This window comes from Somniosus microcephalus, chromosome 23, assembly GCF_052327205.1.
Source record: "Somniosus microcephalus isolate GS21.2 chromosome 23, FLI_Smic_1.0, whole genome shotgun sequence".
Lineage (NCBI taxonomy): Eukaryota > Metazoa > Chordata > Chondrichthyes > Squaliformes > Somniosidae > Somniosus > Somniosus microcephalus.
Window position 1 is genome coordinate 11535306 of NC_141009.1, and position 12929 is coordinate 11548234.

General features: G+C 43.1%; 1 protein-coding gene across 2 annotated transcripts in view; it reads left to right on the forward strand.

Annotated features, from left to right (window-relative positions):
* The window catches only part of LOC147101647 (nucleus accumbens-associated protein 2-like), a 102804-nt gene extending 96639 nt beyond the window's left edge, over positions 1 to 6165 (forward strand). For both annotated transcript variants that reach the window (XM_085965382.1, XM_085965381.1), the window contains one exon: positions 4103 to 6165. The gene's annotated coding sequence lies outside the window, so the exon portion shown is untranslated. The remainder of the gene's footprint in view (positions 1 to 4102) is intronic.
* Positions 6166 to 12929: the final 6764 nt, after the last annotated feature.

Here is a 12929-nt window from a genome sequence, read left to right on the forward strand (position 1 = left end):
GGAACTAAAGACTGGGGAATGAGCTTGTGCCCTCCTGCTCTGTCGCACTTGTCGCAGGTGCTCCAATCCTCGGGGCGACTGTGCTGCCCTGGTGCTATTTATTTTTAAAACCAAGTTGGTGTTTATCTGTTCAATTACTGCAGCACCATTTGCTCTGGGCACTAGGGGCATTTCTGCACTGTCCATTTGGTGATTGTGAAGTGGGTCTGTACTAAACGCACTGTGTGAAAGCCTAAAAGGTTCCATTGGAAAATCAGTGGATAAATACAGATGTCTATTTTCATTATTTTCAATGTGTGTGGATCTACTTCCACACATCCTTTTTATTTGGAAAGGATGAGCCAGACAGAACTGTGGGGAAGTGCCACTCTGTAATTGAACACCCTCTTCCCGGGGATTAAGACTGGTGCAGTTTTTCCGGACTGAACCAAACCACTACATTTTGGCTAAAAGCCCTAAGCAAAGTTGTGTATGTATGTCCTACCTATATTTAAAGAATGCATAAAAGCTGGACTTGTATTCCAATTTTTGCATTAACTCCAAGGATCGCTGGAGTTATATAATGGGTAGCACTGCATTCTGCAGCATGGGTTCACAGTGTAGTCCCAATGTTGTGAATTAGTGGCAGGGAAGCGAAGAGCTTCCTCGGCACTCCCTATAAAGTTTCTATCAGATAGGCACAGTTCCCATTCATGCTATGGAGCTGTCGGCCACTAGAACACTAAACACTCTCTAGCAAGTCAGAACAACCTCTAATCTACAGGGTATAACTTTTCCTGTCTGTTTTTCTTTAACTCTCTTTTTCTACTCTGCTTGTTAGACCTCCCCCCCCCCACCCCTCCAACCAAAACATAATCCAGTGGTTTAAGTAAAGGAATGGTGACATGTTCCTTTTTATTGTGTACTGACACACCTCTTCCAGTCCTAGTTGTTTAGTATTGCAGTAATTCTGTTTCTTTGAGTTCTCACATTCTCCTCACCAGCTTGCAAAGCACATGCCATGATCCCAGCATGGCAAAGGCATGTTTCAGGCAGTGGAATCACTGACGGAAGCCTAATCCCTAGGAAACCACCCAGCATATTGTCAGAAGCCGCAATTTGTTGTCGAGAATAAATGTGAAACTTCAGTAACACAAAATTCGGACAAGATATGGTTATATTTCCATCAAAGTTGCCACAAGTATAGACACTGAAATTAAAAAAATAAAAATAAATGTGATACTTTAATGCTTAGTAATTACAGTAACCATAACATCCAGTTCAATGGTAAAGGAATAACTGTTTCAACTGGAGGAGCAAGTCATTTGCTTTGAAATGTCTCCAGTGCAAGATTCAGTAACTACAAATTAGTCTGTTTGCAGTATGTGCTCCCTGGTGACCATGGGAACCACAGGTCTGAGTGTAGCATCTTGCCATAAGCACCACAACACTATAAACTTTCTAATGTGGTGTCCTTTGGAGCACTGTAAGATGTTAATTGGTCCAGCCATTGGACCAACCGAACAACTTTAATAATTTTAGGGCATAATTTGTAGAAATTGTTAATTGACTTTTTTTGTTTTAAAAGCTTTGGCTCAAAAAACTTTGAAGATTTGCGCTGTCCTGAAAAGCGCAGTGATAACAGAAAAGTATTAACTCCAATCAGACGTAGTTCTGAAAAATACATAAAGGGGGAGAAATTCCCCTCCTTTGCGCCTCCCGTGGGGGGCGCTAACGGAGCGCAAAGGCCTTTTCGCCCGGCCGCGATGCTGACCGCGCCTCCCGCCACATTCCGCGGGAGGTTAGCGGCAGCACTACCCAGTTGTGCCCCGCTCTCATGAGCATGGAGATCATGATCTCATCTCTGGGCGCATCACCCCGGCAGAAAAATTCCCCTTCTCCCCTGCAGCTCCCTTGATTTAGCGCTCCACTTCCCTCGGAACAAAAAGGGGGAATTTTCAAAAGACTGGAAGAGGTTAGTGTCTGGCGCTAGCTTTCCCAGCTTTTCTGATTTAGCGCTCCAAACGGAGCTGGAGGGGAATTTCTAGCCCAATCCCTTGTAGAAGAGATTTGTGTTTAGTCAGTTGTGGCTATCTTGGTAGTGAGGCTGTTTTGGCCCCATAGTTGCTCCTGTCAGGCTTAATAATCCCAAAAGCAGTTTGAGAAACGTTCAGTTAAGTTTTGAAGAAACATGTTTTTTGGAAAAGATTGCTTCTTGTTTATGGATCTGTCTCCTCCTGCGTTATGTTGAGATGTGGGCAGGTGGCCTGATTGAGGAGATGAAGGGATGGTTTATGCCACCCACTGGTGTGCAAACACTCCCCGTCTCCAGGAATCTCCCTGTGCCGGAAGCTTTGAAGTCAAATGGTGTTTCTTCCCCATGTTGGGCCTGAACGGGTGCGATCAATTGATCCATGAACAATCAATACATTCTATCACTTTAAAATGTCAAAGCCAAGCCAGAATAAAAGTGGAACTTGGTGAGCTTGAATTATGGTGTAGGACGGCAAAAGTTTATGAAAAAATATTACAAAATACAATTTCTAGTATTGAAATAGTCCTGGCTGTCATGCTGGAATAGTTTTGTAAGAATGTTAACCTGCGCATGAGCATTTCTTGTAGCTGATTTATGGGAGCAGTATCAATAATATTGACTTTGAAAAGCAACCATTTGAAATATAGTAGCTGCGACTCTAAATTTAGCATCCTGAGTTTTGACATGAGGGTTTTTAAAAACCCTTGAATCCCGAAGCTTAAAAATTAAAATAATTCTTATCAAAGTACTCTTCAGTTCAGTGTAGAGCGTCAGTGAAATTGCACTAGTTAAAGAAATTACAGTAACCAGGGACGAAAAATAAAGTGAGCGGTTTCAAAGTTTAAAGAAATTCCTGGCATGAAAGAGTGGGGGGAGGAACTGAAAGTGACAAAGGGTTTCGACCTGAAACGTTGACTCTATTTCTCTCTCTCCACGGATGTTGCCTGGCCTGAGTTTTTCCAGCATTTCTGTTAAACTGAAAGGGACATCTTGACAAGTCCTGTGGACTTTGCTGAAGGATTAACAAGGAGTTGTTAAGTCTAGGGTGTGTTACCTGAATTGTTAGTATATTCTAACAATACCACCCCTAGACCATTGAAGCTGCTGTCAAGATCTTTGAGAGGTTCACTGGTTTTAATATGTACAGGCTCGGAAAGTTGTCCCTCTTCACTTTCTGATTTCGTTACCACTATTTCGTGACATGATGATTCAGTGGTAGAGAAGCATTTTCACAGATGTTGCAAAAAGGGTTTCTTTTTCTGCATGCAGTTGTGAGGCATGTGATCTGACTAATATTTTTAATCAAATATTTATCAAATCTCACATGCTTCTTGTCTGAAGAGGTGCCATCCTGTGCACATTATTTTTAGGCTTTTGCGCTATGTCACGACCAATGCCAGATACTCCCAATGTTTAATCTAATGTGTGGTTTTGTTTTAAAAAGTTAAAATCACAAAAGACAACTAATTGTTAATGAAGTCACTATACGTGTACATATTAGATGTTAACCCTTGTACTCACCTTTAAAAAGACCCCGTCTCTTCCAAGAATTTCTCACTTTGCAGGTCAGAAATTCTGGGTGACATTAACCAGTAAAATCTGGGGTCTGTTGCCTCCATGCATTCATCAGCAATTTCCAACTGGCAGGCAGGTGGGAACTAATGGCCTCGTTGAGAATGTATACACGTGATGACATCTGACTTGACATTAAGGGACTCTAATGATGAAGTCCTTTTTTATAAGGACTTGTAATTATCTTCCCCATCTCCCTCAAAACTCTAACTGGCCTGCTGATTTTTGGTTTCCTGATTTGGCCTGGTTCCTAACTGTTGGAATTCCTTACTGTGAATGCTTGCAGGCATCAGCCTCTGCATTTTGCTCTCAAGCACTGATCACTAATGTGTGAAACGCTCTTTTAAAACTTTTTTTGTGCAGTGATGATTGTTCTGCCATTTTATTACTTTAAAGGTACAAGATAGAAATGCTTTTGACTTCTGGATTGAGAATCACAAATGTTACTGATTTGAAAGTTTTGTATTTTAAAAGTACTGTAGATCTAAGAAATTAATTGGTGTTCCCTGTCTGTAGTGCCGGAATGAAGGGGTTTGTTAAAACTGTTCCAAGAGTTGCATCATCTTGGTATGGAAGCTTGAAATTGTAACCCTGAATCCGCTCGAGACCTGGTTTTCAAATCCACCTGAACAGGGAAACTTGCAAGAGAGGGACAAAGTGAAGAAATCCCTAGACCTGCTGAATAACCAGGACCTGGTATGGTTAGCACAAGAAATGCTGTGAATGCAAGCACTTACAGTTTAAGACTTTATAATGTTTGGTTGGTTTGCTGTTGAATTATTTTCTATTTTCCTTCCCTACCCTTCCCCTCTTCTGGCCTCTCCAGGCAGTTTACTCTTGCTAGAGTATGATTCCTTTTAGTATCTGTAATGATTCAGTACCTTACCTAGGCGGCCATTCTTCACATGTGAGCCTGCACATTGAATGTTGGCTGACGTGGGCATCCAAAGCCTCAGCCTCGCGATCCTTGTTCCCACCCAGAGTCCACCCATTTAGACCAGAGGCATTGCTGGGCAGTGAACGGCAGTGGGCATCCTCGCTGATTTATTCCCCCACCCGCCTCACTCAGCCAGAGGCACTGAGGTCAACTAAGACATCATGACTGAGATCAGCCAACTCCGCCCAGACCAAGCATCAAACCTTCCTCGCCTCTGTGGTTCCGTGAGCAATGGGCGAAACTTCCTTACCTAAAACGGTAATCATTTTTAGAAAGCAAGTCGTGTTGCGTCTTTAAAAGAAAAGACTTGGGAGCTTCGTGATCTCATAAAATGCTTGAAGGTTGTGAGAATGAGGGGAAAAAAATGGCCATTTGCAAATTTGGTTTGATATGAAGCTGAAGTATTTCAACACAAAAGCTTGTCACTCCTTATCCCAACCAAAGCAGTACATTTATTGTAATAGCTGCTTCCCGTAAACCCAGAAATCCTCTATCCTTGTGCTCCAGTCAGTCTCTACAATCCAAATGAGTTTGATTTGAAAACCCTCAACAATGGGCTGACTTTATTTTCCTTCATGTAATCAGGATCACACTCCAGGCCCCTAGTGGTGCATCTATATCGGAAAGTGTGTTCATCAAACGTAATTAGCTCCATTTTGTTTTTTCACGAATCAATCTAAAACACTTGCTTCACTGTCTGAGCACATTTTGCACAGACTTATTTCCAAAACCTTTTGAGTGGCCATGTGTATGCCTGCTCTCTCCTCGCCACCCCCCCCCCCCCCCACCCCCACCCCAGCAGTGTAATCTCTGACTCAGGAGATCAGTTAGTCTAAAATTTTAACGACTGGGTAGCATGTGAGGTTACGGTCACCTGTCACCTTTGACACTCCGATGCCAGTACGGAGGGAGTGTTGCACTGTCTGTGTTGCTGCCTTTCGGATGAGACATTAAACCGTGGCCCCGTCTGCCCCCTCGGGTGACTACACCTCAACAGTACTTTGGTTGTAAAGCGCTTTGAGACATCCTGAGGCTGTGAAAGGCGCTATATAAATGCAAGCTTTTTTGGGGGGGGGGGCTACAACAAGGAAGAGTATTCAATTTCTATGGAAATATGTCAGTCTTTCAAGATACTCAAAGCACTAATGTTCATTCGTTCTTTTTCTTTTGCCCTCCCTGCCTTTTTTGAAGTCTGTAAAGCAGACCAACCAAACTCAACTGCACGGCTTTAACTGCGACACGACTGCAGAAACCTTTCTGCACCAAAGTAAACACAATCAGGCCTCGAACTTGTCTTAACAAACTATCAGGATTGAAGGAATATTCTATGGTTGTGTACCCTTCTCTCCGACTAAAGGTGTTCAGTATGCAAAAAGGAGAATTTGTTGAGATTAGCCTGGCCTGCTGCAGGTTCGTAAAAATGTGAGTTTTTATTTTTAAATGACGCTGTAAAACGTCTGAGCCATTTCAACACATTTGCACCTTTTGAGTTCTATGAAAGATTGTATAGGTAGAGCTGCCTTACTGAAAATGGGGCTGTTGGGACTGTTACCTCCAGCAAGATGACTGTTAAATTCTGGGACTGTTTCTAGACTTGGCCAAGATATAATGTGTTCAATAAAAGTAACACACTTGTACTGTTTTTATGTCTACTGTCATGTTTTTGGTCTGGTTCAGCATTTTATCCAATCTGTATAACTTTTTATTACTGGATTTCAATATAAATTGAGCTAATTTCTGTATGGATTTTTAAAAAAAAACCTTTTTCCCTGCATTTTCACATTTGTCTATTACAACCTTTGCAACAGTAGGCATTGTGCGAGGGCTTTTTATTTCTGCTGCTAGGGTTGCAAAATTCTGGGAATTTTTAAAAGAGGAAACTTTCCATGGGAATTTTCGGGAATTTATGGGAATTTTGAGTTTTTTTGCACACTGATGGTTTTTGTCTCTGACCCTTATATTATCTTTGTCGTCAAAATAGACATACTGTTCCATACAAATAAAAACAGGCTTTCAAAACTTTATTTAGGTTATAATTTTGAACTTTATTGAACCCCCACAAAAAAGACCCATCTAAAATAAAATAAAAAGAGCGTCAGCTTATTTAGCCTGTAATTTGTCCTTATTTTGTCCCTTTGAGTCTTCTTCTCCTCCTGATTCTCTGACTCTGGCTCTGACGTGTCCATTTCCTCCTCTGTGTCAGTGTCTAGCTGTGTGGTGGACACTTCTGTATCTGGCTCAATAAGTTGTAGGTTCACCCGGATAGCCACCAGTTTCTCCACTCTCTTGTTAGTCAGCCTGTTGCGCACCTTTGTATGCGTATTCCCAAAAAGTGACCAGTTTCGTTCAGAGGCCGCTGATGAAGGTGGGATTTGGAGTATCACCAATGCAATAGGTGACAGGGCCTCAGATGCACAAAGTCCCTTCCACCAGGTATGTGCACTGATATGCTTGCATGATTCCCATATCCCATCCCCATTCCAAAGACCTTGCTTGGTAGAGAACTTTGCCAGACTTCCCAGAACTTTGCCCACATCCAGATTGAGATGGTGTGAGAGGGTAGAAATCACACTGTAAGCGCTGTTGATCTGTTCTCCAGAAAGTATTGGTCTCCCAACATGCTTTGGGTCCAGCATGTATGCTGCAGCATGAATCGGCTTGACACAAAATTCTTGATGCGTCTGTATGAATTGAACAATTGCCTTCTCCTCTGCTTTGAGCAGCAGGGATGTGGGTAGGGCAATGCTGATTTGTTCTTTTAAATCAGTAAAAAGCCTGAGAACATCTGACAAGACAGCGTCATCTCCTTCAATCTGAGCAATTGCAGATGCTACTGGTGAGAGTAGTTTAAGGCTGCTAACCACTCTCTCCCAAAACACATCATCCAGCAGTATTTTCTTGATGGTGGTTTCCATATCCCCAGACTGGGATATTGCCATTTCTTGCAGCGACTCCTTACCCTCCAGAAGGCTGTTGTACATTATGACAACACCACCCCATCTAGTGTTGTTGGGCAGCTTCAGTGTGGTGTTCTTGTTCTTTGTCATTTGCTTGGAGTTGTAGGTTGCTGCAACTACCTGTTTTCCCCTGACATACTTAACAACTTGCTTGGCTCTCTTGTACAGTGCTTCCATGGTTGTCAAACCCATGATGTCCTTGAGGAGCAGGTTAAGCCCATGAGCTGCGCACCCAATAGACGTAATATGAGGGTAGGCCTCCTCCACTTGAGCCCAAGCAGCCTTCATATTCGCAGCATTGTCAGTAACTACTGCAAAGACCTTTTGTGATCCAAGATCGTTGATGACCGCTTTCAGCTCATCAGCAATGTATGTGCCTGTGTGTCTGTTGTCCTTCGTGTCTGTGCTCTTGAAGAACACTGGGAGAGGAGTGGAGATGATGTAGTTTATGATACCCTCCCCTCGTACATTTGACCACCCATCTGAGATAACTGCAACACAGTCTGCCATCGCTATCGTTTCTTTGAGCTTTCCTTGGACTCTGTTATACTCAGCCTCCAGCAAATAAGTAGACAAAGCATGTCTGGTGGGAGGACAGTATGCAGGGCGAATAACATTGAAAAATCTCTTCCAGTACACATTGGCTGTGAGCATGAGGGGTGAGCCTGTTGCATATACAGCTCGAGCAAGGCACTCATCTGCATTCTTCTGGCTATGGTTATCCATTGTATCAAAGAACCTTCCAAGTGGGCCAGGAGTTGCTGATAAGGAGCCTGATGCTGAATGAGAACCATCATCTTCTTGAATGGAAGCAGAGGAACTCTGGGCTGACTGCTGTGAGCTTTGAGTGAAGTTGTTGCATTTGGATAAATGCTGCTGCATCTTTGTGGCATTCTTTACATATGGCTTTCTACAGTGTTTGCACATGTACACAGTCTTTCCATCTTTAATGCCTGGGGTAAAATGCTTCCACACATCCGACGGTAAACGTGGCATTGTTCTATGCAGAGAAATAAAGGGCATTCATCTCTGTGTCGAACTGCGGTCGATCAGCACGATTGCAACAGGGTGAGTACATTTTTGCTGATGCTCCATGTGATGGAAGCATGACCTGTACACACACGACGCTACATCACCAATAGTGTATTATTTTGTATATTTTAAATTGAAGGACAACAGAGTTCAACAAGTAACTGGTTTATTTGGTATAAAGTCTAATTTACTTACTGCATCATCACAACATCAGAAAACAAAATGACTTCCCTCAGGACCCCTAACTTGGATCTTAAAAAAACTATAGCAGTCTTACAGATGCCTGCAGGCCAATCACAATTCGATATGCAAATATTACAAATAGAGGGAGCTAATTGCTCATCCACTCATCCAACCAATCAGGACACATTTGTTCACAGTCACACACAAAACTTGTAATTATTAAAACAAGCCAAGTAAGAAGATAAACATATATTGATTAAGAAATTCCTTAATAATTAAGATTCCATCTCTGTTAGTAATTTTAAGAGAGGACCTGTGGGGAAAAAAAAAAGAAAGAAATACAAAAAAAACAATATTATGCTAGCATGTGCTTTTTTGGGCAAAATTCCCAAGCTAAACTTCCCGTGGAAAATTTCCGGAAATTTACCGGAAACTTTCCACCCCTTTGCAACCCTATTTCTGCACAATGCTAATTTTTTCAAACCCTGAAATTGACAATGCAAGGGAGTGTCTACCTTGGCTCAGTGGGCAGCACTCTCGTCTCCGAGTCACGGGGTTCTGGGTTCAAGCCCCACTCCTGAGACTTGGTGCAAAATCTAGGCTGACACTCCCAGTGCAGTACTGAGGGAGTGCGGCACTGTCAGAGAGGCTGTCTTTGTTAATGAGACACTAAACTGAGGCCCCGCCTGTCCTCTTAGGTAGACATAAAAGATCCCACGGCACTATTTAATGAAGAGCAGGGAAATTCTGCTGGAGTCTTGGCCAATATTTATCCCTCAACCACCGTGACTAAAACAGGTGAACTGATCATTTATCTTATTGTTGTTTGTGGGACCTTGTTGTGCATGAACTGGCTGCCAAGTTTCCTTACAACACTTCAAAAACAACAAAAATTTACATTTATATAACGCCTTTAATGTAGTACAGGAAACTTTGGTTTATCCGGAGGTTGAATGTCCGGAAACCTCGATCCACCGGCGGAAATCAGGAGTCGTTTTGTTAGGTTTTTTCCTTGTGGCTTTTTTTTCAACAGTCAGGCTCTGCAAAGTCTCTCTGAAGCTGTTGCTAAGCTACAGAGACGCTTCCAAGGTACGGGCCGACTGCTTAGAAGCTGTTGCTAAGCAACAGTGTTTGTTGCCAGATATGGAGCTGAAAACCTCCATATGCTTCAACATTAGCGCTGGTTTGTCCGGCAGTTTTGATAGATCGGCAACAGCTCGGTCCCGTCGGTGCCGGATATAACGAAGTTTCCTGTAAAACATCCTGAGGCACTTCACAGGAGCGTAATCGGACAGAAATTGACCCCGAACCACAGGTGGCGATATTAGGACAGGTGACTAAAGAATAGTACTTCATTGGCTATGAAGTGGGACATCCTGAGGTCATGAAAATTACATAAATGCAAGTTCCTTCCCCCTCCTTTGTTTGTTTCTAAGCATTGTGAGCTGCAAACAAGGTTATGATTGATTAAAATTTCCCTCCCTCACTTAAGGGTGCTGAGGCAATTGCAGCATTGCCGCCACCATCCTGGCTGAAATCCGCTCCCTTGGCACAAACTGGGACTCGAGCCTGGGACCTTCCTGGCCTGCACTTGCTCGGCCGTTGACTGGATAAACAGGGCTAGTTTTAAGCACGGTATAAAGGAAAGCAGCACTGGAAATGGGTCAGTTAGTGTCTAAAAGATGCTTTCAGGTGGAACCCCAGAGTCCCATCCAAAACGTTAGCCTGTCTTTCTCTTTTAGATGCTAATGGACCTGTTGTGCAGTTTTCTATTTCTGCTGTTTTTTTTGATCTCCGCTTTATCTGCGAGAGCTCATTTTTTATTGCTAACCATTTTCTTGAATGAATGTACTGTAAATTACTGAATAGGGTCCGTCCAACTCCCAAATCTATACAGGACACGAGCTTGCGCTAGTGGCCCTGGCAGCAGTCTTGCATTGTATTGCTAATGCAAAGATCCTATCCCCCTGTTACAGGCCGAATACTTGTGTTTACAGGTGCTGCCTTGGCTTGGGAGAATTACCTTACCATCGGTGCAATTTGACACAGGTGTGCACAACTGTACAAAACGAAACTAGCTGCCTTCGAGATGTTTGGTATCAATTCAAAATTGATCAATACTTTTGAGAGTAGAATTCTTACTTGTGCAACAACAACCTGCATTTCTTGTAGCACCTTTAACATAGCCCCAAAGTGCTTCACAGGAACATTATCAAACAACATTTGACACCGAGCCACATAAGGAGATATTTGGACAGGTGGCCAAAAGTATGGTCAAAGAGATGGGTTTTAAGGAGCGTCTTAATGGAGGAGAGAGAGGCTTAGGGAGGGAATTCCAGAGCTTAGTGCCTAGGCAATGGTGGAATGCTGAAAATTGGGAATGCACTGGAGGCCAGAATTGAAGGAGCACAGAGATCTTGTAGGATTGTAGGGCTGGAGGAGGTTACAGAGATAGGGAGGGGCGAGACCATGGAGGGGTTTGAAAACGAGGATGAGAATTTTTTAATTGAAGCGTAACCGGACTGGGAGCCAATGTAGGTCAGCGAGCACAAGTGCTGGATGAACAGGACTTGGTGCGAGTTAGGATATGGATAGCAGAGTTGTAAAATATAAAGAGTCCGCTATTATCATTGGGGGTGGTCATCTTTGTAAATATGAAGTTTCCTAGCAATTCTTTGAGGGGTTCTGTTTAGTATATGCTTGATTTTTTTTTTTTTTTTTAAGTGTGAGATACATTTTGGTAGGAAGAATGAGGAGAGGCAATATAAACTAAATGGTACAATCCTAAAGGGAGTGCATGAACAGAGAGACCTGGGGGTATATGTGCACAAATCATTGAAGGTGGCAGGGCAGGTTGAGAAAGTGGTTAAAAAACTTACAGAATCCTGGGCTTCATAAATGGAGGCATAAGAGTACAAATGCAAGGAAGTCAATGATGAGCCTTAATAAAACACTGGTCAGCCACAACTGAAGTATTGTGTCCAATTCTGGGCACTGCACTTTAGGAAGAATGTGAAGGCCTTAGAGAGGGTGCAGAAAAGATTTAAGAGAATGATTCCAGGGATGGGGGACTTCAGGTACGTGGATAGACCAGAGAAGCCTGGGTCCTTCTCCTTAGAGCAGAGAAGGTTGAGAGGAGATTTGATAGAGGTATTCAAAATCATGAAGGGTCTGGACAGAGTAGATAGAGAGAAACTGTTCCCATTGGCGGAAGGATCGAGAACCAGAGGACACAAATTTAAGGTGATTGGCAAAAGAACCAAAGGCGATGGAGGAAAAACTTTTTTACGCAGCGAGTGGTTACGATCTGGAATGCGCTGCCTGAAAGGGTGGTGGAGGCAGACTCAATCATGGCTTTCAAAAGGAAATTGGATAAGTACCCAAAGGGAAGAAATTTGCAGGGCTACTGGGAAAGGGCGGGGGAGTGGGACTAGCTGAAGTGCTCTTGCACAGAGCCGCAATGAGCTGAATGGCCGCCTTCTGTGCTGTCACCATTCTATGATTGTGTGTGTCTGCATATAAATATTTAAGGGGTCATTGTTTATTGCGAGTTCAGACAGTGAATTTTAGCAGGCTAGTCAGCTAAAGAGGGAAGCAGCGATGAGCTCAATCCCAATGTCCACATATACACATTACTGGATAACGATCAGGAACGAGAGCCCTGGCTGATTTCCCCACACCTCCCCAGGCCTTTCCTAGACCAGGGACATAGTCTAGTTGCAGCAGCAAACTTCTGCCTTAAAATGGATTATTCTTCAAAACCAAGCTTTTGATCACCTCTCCTAACCTCTCCCTTTTCCTGGCTCACTGTCCATATTATGCGCTGTGTATCTGTAAGCGACTTGGCATGTATTTTGCGCTAAAGGCAATATAATTGCAAGTTATTGTTGCTAACGGCAAGACCCTTGGGCACAAATTGCATGTCTCAGTATTGAACCACACATTATTATCCCATTGGAGAGTTCTTGTTTGGACGTTGTATAGTAGATTGCTCCTAAAGGCGTTGAATAAGGATATGAAGTTTATATTTAGGATTCAACCAGGCTGGTATAAAGATGGTGATGGTTTTGGGAAGAGCGTTCACGTCGCGGCCCGTCAGACTGTTAATGAGCCTGCAAATCCTTCCACTACTTCGTTCTCCATGGGAAGAGGGCAAAGCTACGAAAACAATTTACTATATCAATGATAGGATCCTACTTAGGCAGTGAACCAGTTCCCTATTGATAGCTCGGTC